The following is a 13,436-nucleotide window of genomic DNA, read 5'->3' on the forward strand; positions in this document are numbered from 1 at the left end:
GCCTCTTTTGCATCCATCTTGTTTGGGACCCTGTGCTTCCTGGACTTGCATGAAGTTTCTTTCATTATTTTTTCAAATAGATCTCTAATTTCTTGCTCTTTCTCTTCTTCTGGCACCCCTGTGATGGGAATGCCAGAACTTGAAGTTATCCCAGAGGCTGCTTACACACTATCCTCATTGTTTTGGATTCTTTTTTCTTCTTCTTCTGATTAGTTGCTTTTTGCTTCCTTCTGTTCCAAATCGTTGATTTGAATCTTGGCTTAATCCACAATACAGTTGTTCCCCTTTAAGTTGTTCTTTATTTCAATTAGTGTATCCTTTGTTTCTTATTATCTTTTTTATGCTTTTGAGGTCTGCATTAAGTTTCTGGAGCATCCTTATAACCAGTGTTTTCAACTCTGCATCTGATAGATTGTTTATCTCCATTTTGTTTAGTTCTTTTTCTGGAGTTTGTTTTTGTTTTTTTAAGTATATTTCATTGCTTATGCTGTTACAGTTGTCCCAATTTCTTTTCCCTTTGCTCCCCTCTGCCCAGTACCCTCCTTCCCTCCAGCGTACCATGCTTCTTAGTTCATGTCCATGGGTCGTGCATATAAGTTCTTTGGCTTCACCCTTTCCCATACTGTTCTTAACTTCCCCCTGTCTATTTTGTACCTACCAACTATGCTTCTTAATCCCTGCACCATTTCTCCATTTTTTCCCCCTCCCCACTCCCAGATGATACTCCTCCAAATGCTCTCATACCTATGATTCTGTTTCTATTCTGGTTGTTTGCTTAGTTTGTTTTTGCTTTTATTTTTTAGATTCTGTTGATAGCTGTGAGTTTGTTGTCATTTTGCTGTTCTTAGTTTTGATTTTCTTAAATAAGTTTCTTTTAACATTTCATATAATATTGGCTTGGTGGTGATGAACTCCTTTAGCTTTACCTTGTCTGGGAAGTACTTCATCTGCCCTCCATTCTAAATGATAGCTTTGCTGGATAGAGTAGTCTTGGTTGTAGGTTCTTACTTTTCATCACTTTGAATACTTCTTGCCAGTTCCTTCTTGTCTGCAAAGTTTCTTTTGAGAAGTCAGCTGATGGTTTTATGGGAACTCCCCTGTAGGTAACTCTCTGCTCTTCTCTTGCTGCTTTTAAGGTTCTCTCTTTCTCTTTAACCTTTGGCATTTTAATGATGATGTTTTCATGTGGTCCTCTTTGGGTCTCACTTGTTTGGGACTCTGTGCTTGCTGGATTTGCATGTCTGTTTCCTTTGCCAAATTAGGGAAGTTTTCTTTCATTATTTTTTTCACATAAGTTTTCAATTTCTTGCTCTTCCTCTTCTCCTTCTGGCACCCCTATGGTTTGGATGTTGGCATGTTTAAAGTTGCCCCAGAGGTTCCTAAGCCTCTCCTTTTTTTTTTTCAATTCTTGCTTCTTTATTCTGCACTGGCTGACTGTTTTATTCTTCCTTATGTTCTAAATCATTGATTTGAACCCCAGTTCCCTTCCCTTCACCACTGGTTTCCTGTGGATTTTCCTTCGTTTCACTTAGCATAGCCTTAATTTCTTCCCTTATGCATTTGTCATACTTAATCTTGTCTGTCAAGTTGGTGAGCATCATTATCACCAGTATTTTGAACTCTACATCTCTTAGGTTGGCTCTTTGTCGCTCAATTCTCCAACTGGAACCTTGATCTTCTCCCTCTTTTAGGCCATACTTCTCTGCCTCCTCAACTTGACAACCTTCTGTGTTTGCCTCTGTGTCTGAGGTAGAGCTGTGGCACCTGTTACGTTGTAAGGGACAGAGCCTTAGGTATTGGTCAGTGTGGGGCGACCTGTTTCACCACGTTGTGTCACTGTATGTGGGGGAGTGGTCTGAGAGGGAACAATGCCACTTGCTCAGCCTTCGCCCCTTTTCCTGGCACTTCTCCCACTTCCTGTATGCAACTGGCACCCCTCTAACTGTTGGTTGGTGATGGTTCACAGAGTGAGGAGTGGGTAGGTTTGCAGACATTTTAGGACCATGAGGGCCCTCTTAAACAAGTGGACTCTGCTGAGAGACCAGCAACTTCTTCCTCCACCCCAACCCCTACTTGTTTCTCCATCAGAAGCAATGTAGCTTTATTTTCTCTAGTGCTGAAACCATGAGCTGCACAGTCTGGTTTTGGGCTGGGAATGCTCCCCAGGGTTCCCTCCCTACTTTTAAAATGTATGACTGCACTTTCTGCTGCCGGCCACAGCCACTGCCCTGCTGCTGCCACTGTCACTGCCACTGCTGCCGCCACCACCACCACCGCCACCACCATACCACGTCCTCTCTGCCCCAGCTCCGCCCCTCCTACCTTTCTGTAGGAATATTTCTTCATTTCTTTGTTTTTTGGACTTTGATGCAGTTCAGTTTTCTAGTACTTCTGTGTGTGTGTGTGTGTGTGTGTGTGTTTTAGGTTTGAGATAGTTGTAATTCCTTCTTAGTTGTGGAGGGAGACACAGCGTGTCTACCTATACCCCCATCTTGGCTGGAACTTTATATTCTGGAGTTTTGATCTGTTCTTTCATTTGGGCCATGTTTCTTTCTCTCCTCATTTTGGCTGCCTTCCTATGTTTGTTTCTATGTATTAGGTAGAGCTGCTATGACTTCCTATCTTGGTTGAGTGGCTTAATGTAGTAGGTGTCCTGTAGGGTCCAGTGGCACAGCCTCTCCTATCACTTAAGCTGGGTACTTGAGGTGTGCCCTTTGTGTGGGCTGAGTACACCCTTTTGTAGTTGAGCCTTGATTGCTGTTGGCAGGTCAGTGGGAGGAATTTACCCAGGCCAGGTGGCTGTGACTACTGCCCACCATTCTTTGCCCACTGTGGAGGGTCAGCTGTGCAGGAACAGGGTGGTGGTGCACTGATGCGGTCTGTAGCTGTCCACGGGTTGCGCAGACTCTGGGCTTTTTCCAGGTGGTGCAGGCCAAGGTCAGCCCCGACCTGTGTTTTGCCCAGGGCTACCCTGCCTAAGCTATAAAACAATCTGAGATGGCTGCTACTTGTGCTGAGCTTGGAGAGTCCCAAGTAAATCCACCCTGTGAATCTCTGCTGGCTGCTTCTAGTACTGTGCCTCGGGCCACTTAGCAAGAGGTATGGGGGTGGGTGGTTGTGGGAGCTGGGGACTTACTGAGGCCAGCTGTTGTTTGTTTGATGGGTTTTAGGCAGTTGTGAAGCATAAGCCAAGACCTGCTATTCATATCTTGAGTGGGCCTGTAAGTTGGATAGGGTGGAATCTCAGGGGATCTCTAGCAGGGGACAAACAGTGTTAGGCAGGTTGATGGAGTCTCAGGTACGGCACCAGCCTGCCAGTTCTGTGGCTCTGTGACTCTGTGGGGGGATGGTTCAGAAAAGGGACAATGGCCTCTGCTCCCCTTTCTGTCTGGGAGAAAGCTGCCCCCCAGCTCCCACTTGATCCCAGGTGCTTCAGTTCTTCCTTATGTGCCACTGGTGCCTTTCAAGTTGGTACCCTGGTGCTAGAGCTCACAGGCAGTGAATTTTGAGTTCTTGTGTGGGTTCTTCAAGGGGAACTGCTTGGAACTCCAGCAGTTTCTTTCACTAACTCAATTCCTGCGGGTTTTTGCAGCCAGAAGTTATGGGGACTTATCTTCCTGGCACTGGAACCCTGGGCTGGGGGACCTGGTGTGGGGCTGGGACTCCTCATCCCCAAGATATCCCTCCTGAATTTTTATTTACCAGATGTGGGTAAGAGCCAGCCCATTCCATGTCTGCACCCCTTCTACCCGTCTGGATGGATGTGGTTTGTTTAATTCCATTGTTGTCAGACTTGCACGCAACTTCGATTTCTAACGGTTCTGAGTGATGGTTTTATATTTTAGTTGTAGTTTTGATGTGGTTGTGTGAGGAGGTGAGTTGCACTTACCTATGCCACCATCTTGACCGGAAGTCAGTAACCAGTTTTCTTTTCAACATGTTAAATAAAGATGATTCTCTCAATGTCCTTAAAAGTTGTCTTCAGTGTGCTTTTTCTGTAGCAGTTTAAATTTGTGTGCCCAGGGGTAACTTTCTCAGTGAAGAGTCAGGCATTCCCCTCTCAGCCCCACTAAAATTTGATGAAACACTTAGGAAGAACCTGGAGTGTGGGGAGAGAAGAGCCCCTGCCCTGGCAGTAATGTCACTGGGTCTGGGAGACAGACCTGCAGGGCCTGGGTGTCAGGCTTGATCTTGGTGCTGGCTGGTTAGGTAGGACCTGGATCTGTGTGAGGCTACTGAAGTCAAAGCATAGCAGTGGGGTGGGCCTTGGAGGAGGCATGAGGGTCACCAGCAAGGCTGGCCCAATAAAGGGTTAGGTGACTGAACTGCCCCATTTTGTCCCCCTCATGGCCTCACCTGTGCCTGTCTTGCAGCCTCCCTGCAGGAAGGGCTAGTGGCCTGGGACTCTAGGTGACTTCCCAGGAGATGTCTTGCTTGGGATTGGGTTGTCTTGGTAGGATTGTGCTCAGAGGCACTAGAGTGTGGTTGACTTTGTGGGTCACTTGGGAACCTGACCCCACTTAGGACAGTGTTTCTCTGGGATGTGCAGTCTGTGTACTCAACAACTGACAACTTAGAAGTGCACCTTTGCCTGGAAGACAAAGTATGTGCTGGTCTTGTGTGTGTGTGTGTGTGTGTGTGTGTGTGTGTGTGTGTATATGCGTATATATATATATATATATATATATATATGCATATGTACACATGTACTTGTACATGTGTGTGTACTGGCCCTACCTGCTGGAGCTTGACCTGTGTAGTCACTCTGGTCTGTGGAGGCAAGACTTTCCAGTTTGTGTTAGACGTAGACTTTGTGTGGCAGAGTCTTGCTTTTGTGGGGCCCCCAGCTTTGGGGTTAGTCTCCAATGCAGGTGAAATCCCACTGAGGGTGTAGCCCAAGCCTCCATGGCCCTTGCAGATTTCTTCAGATCTTCTTTTAAGGCAGGGAGTCAAGTGTCCTTGGCATTGCACTTAATAACATATCAGAGTTTTAGTACTAAAACTTATTACTAGCAAGGAAAATTCATGACTTGAGAGAGAAGCAGCAGGCAAGTGGCAAGATGCGACTTCCTTGCCATCACATCCTGGGAGGCAGGCCCTTAACTCTTCTAAAGTTTCTGCAGGACAGTTTGGTCTTTGCTGCCTTGCTCCTCTTAGAGCCGAGTTCTAAGGTATCAGACCCCCAGTGCAGTTTCTTTCCTGTGTGCTCCTTAGATGCTGGCTTTCTGGACATGTTGAGCAAAACTCCTCCCAGCAGGCAGAGCCCTGTGTCTGTCTAGCACCTCCTTTCCCTGCAAGTGGCCCTTCTGTGAGGATTATGTATACAGGGTGCTGTGAAGCTCTTGATGGCCAAGAGAAGCAGGGTGTAGCCCACCTTCACCTCCATTTGGGCCTCATTTTACCCACACAGTTGGCAGTTTTGTGAACACCTTCCCTGAGTAACACTTCTTTCTGAAACTCTCTGATCATACTTTTGTCAGGTACATTGTCAGGAAGGTATAGGTCTGTTTACATTGTTTTTCAGTTTGTTCTTAATTGGTGTGTGTAAGCCACAATTTAGTAATGGCTGTTGCCATTTGTTATAGTTTCTTCCTTCACACAGCGTATTAGGTGGTTTTTGTCATTGCTGCAGTGCTTCATCATCAGGAATTTGCAGTGGTGATGAAGTGTCTGGGGCTGGGAACCAGCTTATTGGCCTGGACCTTGTGGTGAGTCCTCAGGACCCCTCGGGACATCACTACTGTGGAGTGGTTGGTGGACAGCTCCTGCCACAACTGAGAGGTTACTAGATGGTGTTGACTATTTGACCTGGCCCCTGATGGTGAAAGAAATGGAAGCTTGATTGGTCAGATGGTTATAGCTTCTTATTTGAAGGCCCAATGTCAGACTAGATTTCTAGAATTCTACCAAGTTCTCCATCCTGTTCAAAACTTGGCTTTAGGGCATCTGGAAGGTTTGTGGATGACACTAACCCTACCATTTGTCTGGGTGCTCATTAGCCACTCCAGATTTGTTTTGTTTTGTTTTGTTTTTTCCTGCCAAAGTACTTTAATGCATGCATTAACCCACAGTCCCTGCCTGGTCCCTGGGCAAGGGAGGCTGCCATGGCTTCCATGGCCCAGTGGATTTAGGAGGGCTGAGCCCACATATATTCCCATCCATACGTGAGGGGCATCAGGATGAAGAGTCAGTCTTCTTCCTTGTGGATCCAGCACAGCAGTTTATGGATGACATTGGTCCCCAGGGGGCTGTAGCACATGTAGGGCTCAAAGGCACCCTTCACTCAGGCCAGGAGGTTTTTGTTGGGGGCTGTGTAGTAGGTGGTCTTGAATGGGCGGGAGGCATTAAGGACATAGCTGTGCAGGTACTGGTAGAGGTCCAGTAGCCACTACTCCTGCTCTTCTTCACTGGTGAATGGGGCCTCAATCTCAGGGCTGGTGAAGAGTCCTGAGCTCTTTGACTTAGAGAAATAAAGGTGAAGGTCAGGGATGCCCATTTGGGCAACACTGCAGTAGGGCGTGCACAGTGCCTCCCACAGTGCCACATGGGCTCCACACTTACACAGGTGATCCTGAAAGCAGAGGCAGAGACGGTAAAGAAGTCCTTGTGGTTGGTAGAGACGAGAAGCAGGCAGAAATTGGTGTCAGGCTCCAGGTAAGAGATGTGCACATGAAAGAAGGTGCTACATTGAATTTGGGCAGGCACACAGGCGTCTGGGCCTCACCTTGGTGGAAGGATGAGGAGGAACTTATGAGATTGAAGAACAGATACAGGTTGATGAGGTGCAGAAATTGGTCCTTATGGTGCACAGTATCACAAGCTGGTTGCGCATCAGCAGGATGGAGAAAACCAGGCTGCCTGTGCTCACCTGCTGCAGGCAGGCACAGCATCACACCCAGCCACAACCAGGGGCAGGCATCATGCTGCCCTCATCAGGGAGCTAAAGTCTTGCACCTTCAGCTGCAGCAGGTTGTTGGGTAATGTGCTCCGAGCCTGAGAACAGCACCACAGGTCATAGTTCTGCTTCTGCTGAAAGATATGATTCAGTTGAATACCTGTAAAAAGACTTCTGATCTGGTAAAATATAGACCAGATCCTGTGCCAGTTCCTGCCAGACTGTTCTGTGCGGACCACCCACTGCCACCAGCACCAGTGGACACTGGTATATGAATACTATCTTATAGTCATCTGCATGGATGAAATGAATGGCGTTCTTGTCAGCTTCCAGGAAGGACATTAGGGCCACCAGGACACCCATGGTGCTGGAAGGTGCCTCCTCTGACCCATAGCGGGAGTACACAGGCTTCCCCACCTCTCTCAGCACTAAGATATGCTCCTGGTGCAGTTGCCAGACACCTCAGCAGCCTCCTCATCCCCCCTCACCTATGCCCTCTCTGGGGAGCTCTGTGGCTGGTCTCCCGGATGCCCCTGGGGGTGCTCTGTCCAGTCCTCAGAGTTTCCTAGCAGCATCTCCTGCTGGAGGTCTTGGGCAACACCCATCATCTGGGTGCTCAGCTCACTAAAGTCATGGCTTAATCTGGCATGTGTCTACAGGCAGCAGTGGCGGAACCCCAGCACCCTCCTTGGGACTCTCTCCAGGAGCTGCTCCATCTTTCAGTTCAGTCATGTCCTCATAGGAACAGACATGGAAAAACATGGCACCCTCTTGCTTGGCACGTGGCTCTGTTCCCTGGGTCAGTCCTGGCGTGGGGCTCTTGGTTCTCTCCACACTCCACCCATCAGAAGGAGCCAGTCTGCCATCAGGTCATTTGCTGCTCTCTTTCTCTGCATGTCAGTAGCCATCCCTTGAGCTTTCCTGTTTCTCCAGGGGACCCAGGACACAGATTGCCAGTCACTGCTCTCTGTAGGACCCCTAGGAGGGTACTGGTGTTCGGCTGGGTCTGGACTGAAGGCACAGGTTCGCATGACTGCAACACCCTGAGGACGCAGATACGGCCACAGCGCAGACAATTGCCCCCTCCCACCAACTTTTGCCCAGCTGCCGGCCCAGGAAAACCTAGCCTCTCTGGATTTGGATCCAGTCAGATCCTTTAGTGTTCTGGAAATTACCAGCTTCAGTAGACCTAAGTCATTCATTCCCAGTCTCCTGTTGCCAGCCTGGAGGATGGGACCCTTTGAGAACAAGGCAGAGCCTTCCTGAGGCTCCAGGTCTTTCCAGCTACAGTAGTGCAGCTGGGGAGCGGGTGGTTGGGAGTTAGAGGTACTCCTTGTTTCTCCTCAGAGAGATTTTTGCTCTTACTAATTGACTACAATAGTTAGTCCCATCTTGGATGTTAGACCAGGTCTTCATTTGTATATAGTGGGACTCCCCCAGAATGCTATTCTCTGTAGGTGCGCTTGAACAACAGATGTTTTTCCTTTTCCCTTTCAAAGTAAAATATTTTGGAAAGTATGTGGGGAGCACCCTTCGAAGGTATCAAGTTGTGTGCCAGGGTCTTGCTGTTTATACATCAAGACCGCGTATTTGAAGATGGCCCAGCAATGGTCTCCATCCTGCTTCTCCGAAAACTTTGGGGATTCTTTGGTCTTTGCCTATTCGTGAATATGCAGATCAGAGTTGGTGCCTTGTTGTCAGCAAGTGAGGATGTGACCTGCTGAATGAGGCTGTCCTTACCACATGGAGATGTTCTTTCAGGTGGTGGCTTTGGTCTCACTGTCATAGCATATACAATCCCACGGCTGCACAGACCTAGGTTGAGACAGCGCATGGCACCTGTGGCCAGCGCAGTGGAGGACATCCTGTCCATTGGTAAAGGAAGAATTCTCACCTTCCCAGGAGGTTACCTGTGTGATAAGGTGTTGCTTCTTTAAAAAAAGCTCAAAAAACTTTTAAGAATAAAATGGCTGGAGAATTTATTTCTTGACATAAAAGTAAACACAACCCAGCTATGAAGCTGATACAGTTGGTTGAGTTGTCGCACAACACGGAGACTCCCTGGATGGTCTTTCTTGGGAGGGAGGCTTGATATCTTGGAACCTCCTGTTGGCCACCTGCTACAATGGAGGCGATATCTTCTGCAGGTGGGGCTTTTTGTAATCCTCACTCCCAAATTTCCTAGTTTTAGCCAGTCCTGAAGACTCAGCTGCCCCCCTCCCCCTGTTAGTTGTGTCAGGAGGCTCTTGGCGTGTTTTGCAGGGACATGTCACTCAGGCATATGTGTGTTTGCAAAGGAGATCACTTGCTTGCCCAAGCCAAACTAGGCAGGGGACCTCAGATCATCATTTTTGCTCTCTTACTCTTATTCTCTTCAGCAGCAGTTAACGCAGCGATAATTGGGATGCTCTGGGCTTTCCTGTTTGAAATGATGAGCAACGAAATGCCCTCCCTCTGAATGGATACCTTATGTGGGATCCCTTGGTGTTGCTGTTTTTTCTGTGCAGCTTCCTTGGGTCTCAGCTAGGATCTGGGCCTGGCTCTGCCTCACAAGATGGGTGGGCTTGGTGCTCAGAACTTGGGGATGCAGCGTTTTCCTTTTCAGTGTTGTGATAGGCGGGCTTGTTGTCTAAGTCTCTCCTGTCTAGAGTTGGATATATTATATATTGGGAGCTCAGGGTTCATTCCCCAGGTGAACCTATGTAAGGGTCCCCTTTCTGGCCCAGGTGCTTCAGGGAATAGGTTTGGGTTGAGCTGAGATGTTCCAGGCTTCTGCTTTTAGGAAAAGTTTGCACAAGTTAGTCATTGTTACTGTTCACCTGATGGGCACTTTTTGACTCCCTGGTTCATGGCTGTGAGATGGGGCTGGAAGAGGTGGGTCCAGGGAGATAGTGTTGTAGGACGTAAGAGCTGGGATGAGACAGGTGCACTTGAAGTACATCCAAAGCACAATATTTGATGCTGCTCTGTCTCACCACTCTGTGTCTTTCCAGTGTCACTGTCTTTTTGTGCAATTTATTTTGGGGAGTGGTAGTAAACACTGGTTGATAGTGGAGGGTATCAGGGCCGTGGCTGGTCTGGGAAGCAGGGTTCTAGAGCCATTTTGGCTGCGGGTATATCAGGGCTTTGTCCATGGGCTTTGTTCTGTACATACTTTGGCCCCAAATTGTTAAAATATATATGGTTCTACCTTGAATGAAGAGACATTGTGCTAAATGAAATAAGCTAGACACAAAGGAACATACTGTGTGATCCCACTTATATAAGGTCCCTAGAGTAGTCAGATTCATAGAGACAGAAAGTAGAATGGTGGGTGCCTGGGGGTTGGGGGATGGGAAGTTAGTATTTAATGGGGATAGTTTTAATTTTGCAAGGTGAAAAAGTTCTGGAGATGAATGGTGGGGATGGTTGTACAACATTGCGAATGAACTTAACACCACTGAAATACACACTTAAAATGGCTAAGATGGTAAGTTTTATGTATTGTAAAAAATTTATTGGGGTGACATTGATCAACAAAATTACATAGGTTTTAAGTGTACAGTTCTGTGATCCATCATCTGTATATTGCATTGTGTGTTTACCATACAAAGTAAAATCTCTTTTCATCACCATATATTTGACCCACTTTAGCCTTTACTATTCCCTTCATCCCTTCCCCTCTGGTAATCACACTGTTGTATGTGTCTATGAGTATGTTATGTATATTTTAACACAGTAAAAAAAAAAAAAGGATGTTTGTTATTTTTTATCCTCACCCAAGGACATCCTTATTGATTTTAAAGAGAGGTGAAGGGAGAGAGGGTGGGAGAGAAACATCAAATTGAGAGACAAATAACTGATCAGCCATCTCAAGTACATGCCCCAACCAACCAGGGACCAAACCAGCAACCTAGGCATGTGCCCTGACCAGGAATTGAACCTGTGACCTTTTGGTCCATGGGGCAAGGCTCCAGTCAACTGAGCCACATCTGCCAGGGCAAAATGGAATCTCTTTGAATTCAGATATATCCTACATCCCTATGGGAGCATCATTTTATCCTCCCTAAGAGTTAGCTTAGGAAGAAATGAACAAAGGCACTTGTTTTAATGGCCTACCTTGTGCCTAGAAACTGGGATTTAAGAACAAAGGATATGCATGGTTCTAGAAGGTTCATTGTAACATCATCTTGGGAATGTTGGAGCACAGAGGTTCCATGTGTGTACTTTTGTCCCTAGAGGGGTGGGGCCTGGATGTACTTCTTCCAACTTGGTAGGGTGATACAGGATTCCTGGAGTCTTCAGAGGACTTTGGAGAGCAGAGTCCAGGAACATCTGAAGTCTTCTCTGCTCTAGTGCTCAGCTCAGAGATTGAAGGTATTTTATTGTTTTCTTGTGGCTATTTGTCAGAGAATTTCCTTAATAGAGCATGACACAAAGTGAGAGACACCAGTTCCTAGGACCTTGTTATTAACAGGAGTTATTTCCTCTTTTGTCCTTGTGACATTTTTTTCAAGATGTCCTTTAATATTGTAACACATACACATCTTCAGTATTAAACACCTCCAATACTTCCCAAAGTCTCAGACTAGGCTAGATGTGGACATTTGATTCCTGGACATTTTAAATATGGGGACTTATCTGAAGTTTATTTCATTTTATTTTTCAGTTACAGTTGACATTCAGTATTATTTGGTATTAGTTTCAGGTGTTTAGTATGGTGGTTAGACATTAACATAATTTAAGAAGTGATTTCCCTGATAAGTCTCTCTAGTACCACCTGGCACCATATACTAGGAGGAACCAAAAAAAAAAATCCCTGAATTATCTTCTGGAGGGCCGGCTCCTCTTGTACAGGCTCCCCCCACTAGGTGAGTCTTGTAGGAACACAACTGTATCATGTATCAGCTGATGTTGTGAGCTGATGTTGTTCAGCTTCAGTGAAAAAAAAATTTTTTTTTAAGATTTTATTTATTTTTAGAGAGAGCGGGAGGGAGAAAGAGATGGAGAGAAACATCAATCTGTGATTGCCTCTCATGCGCCCCCCCCCCCCCCAACTGGGGACCTGGCCTACAACCCAGGCATGTGCTCTGACTGGGGATCGAACTGGCGACCCTTCGGTTCGTAGGCCTGCACTCAGTCCACTGAGTCACACCAGCCAGGGCAGTGAAATTTTTTTGAAGGCTTTTTCAGTGTGTTCACCCATTTCATGATGGGTGATTTATGAGCACACCTGCCTACACTATGCTGAGTTTTAAGTAGTTTTTGACCACAAAACAGCATGACCCCTGTGCCCCACCCTCCTTGTTCACCCTACCTTGCCCCAAGCGACTTTTTTTTTTTTTTTTTTAATTCCCCAGATTAAAAAAGTTCTCAAAGGGAAACATTTTGCCTATGTGGAAAAGGTGAAACAAAAAAAAGGCAGATGCACTAAAAGGTATCAAAATCGACTGAGTTCAAAAACTGCTTTGAGCAGTGGGAAAAAACATCTTGCTATGTGTATTGCATCAAATGGAGAGTACTTTGAAGATGATTGGAGTTAAAACATGTACAATAAGAATAAATACACAATTTTTTATAAATCTGTTTTTTGGGGGTCCTCCCTTGTAGTTATATTACAGTGTTATTGGTTATACTCCCTATGCTCTACTTTACATACCTATGACTGTTTTGTAACTACCAATTACATTTTTTACTCCCTTTACCTTTTTTCACCCAGTCCCCCAACCATCCTCCTGTCTGACTACTTTCAGTTTGTTCTCTGTATCTATGAATCTGATTCTGTTCTGTTTGTTTATACTATTCTTTATAGATTCCACATATACGGGAAACCATATGGTATTTGTCTTTCTCTGACTAATTTTACTTAGCATAATACCCTCTAGGTTCATCCATGTTGTTGCAAATTATAAGATTTCATTCTTTTTCATGGCTGAGTAATATTCTACTGTATGCATGTACTATATCTTCTTTATCCACTCACCTGTTGATGGGCACTTAGGTTTCTTCCCTATCTTGGCTATTGTAAATAATGCTGCAATGAATATAGGGATGTGTGTATCATTTCAAATTAGTGATTTGTGTTCCTTCAGAGAAATACCAAGAAGTAGGATTGCTGGGTCACATGGTAGACCTATTTTTAATTTTTGAAGAACCTCCATACTGTTTTCCATAGTGGCTGCACCAATTTACAATTCCACTAACAATGCACGAGGGTTCTCTTTTCTTCACATCCTCTCCAACACTTGTTTATTAATGATAGGTGTGAGGTGATATCTCACTGTTATTTGTATTTCTCTGACGATTAGTGATGTTAAGCATCTTTTCATATCTATTGGCCATCTGTATGTCTTCTCTGGAGAAATGTTTACTCAGGTGCTCTGCCCATTTTAAAATCTGAATTGTTTGTTTTTTTTTGGTGTTAAGTTGTGTGAGTTCTTTATAAATTTTGGCTATTAACACTATTGGGTGTATCATTGGCAAATATCTTTTCCCAATTGGTAAGTTGTCTTTTTGTTTTGTGATGGTTTCCTTGGCTGTGCAAAAACTTTTTAATTTGTTG

General features: G+C 45.7%; 1 protein-coding gene and 1 pseudogene across 3 annotated transcripts in view; one reads left to right on the forward strand and one right to left on the reverse strand.

Annotated features, from left to right (window-relative positions):
* The window catches only part of GATAD2A (GATA zinc finger domain containing 2A), a 105,327-nt gene that overhangs the window by 25,756 nt on the left and 66,135 nt on the right, over positions 1-13,436 (forward strand). The gene's annotated exons all lie outside the window — the stretch shown is intronic.
* On the reverse strand, positions 6,128-7,803 carry LOC150000154 (vacuolar fusion protein MON1 homolog A pseudogene; annotated as a pseudogene).

This window comes from Furipterus horrens, unplaced genomic scaffold (assembly GCF_987537825.1).
Source record: "Furipterus horrens unplaced genomic scaffold, mFurHor1.1.pri manual_scaffold_10, whole genome shotgun sequence".
Taxonomy (NCBI): Eukaryota; Metazoa; Chordata; class Mammalia; order Chiroptera; family Furipteridae; genus Furipterus; species Furipterus horrens.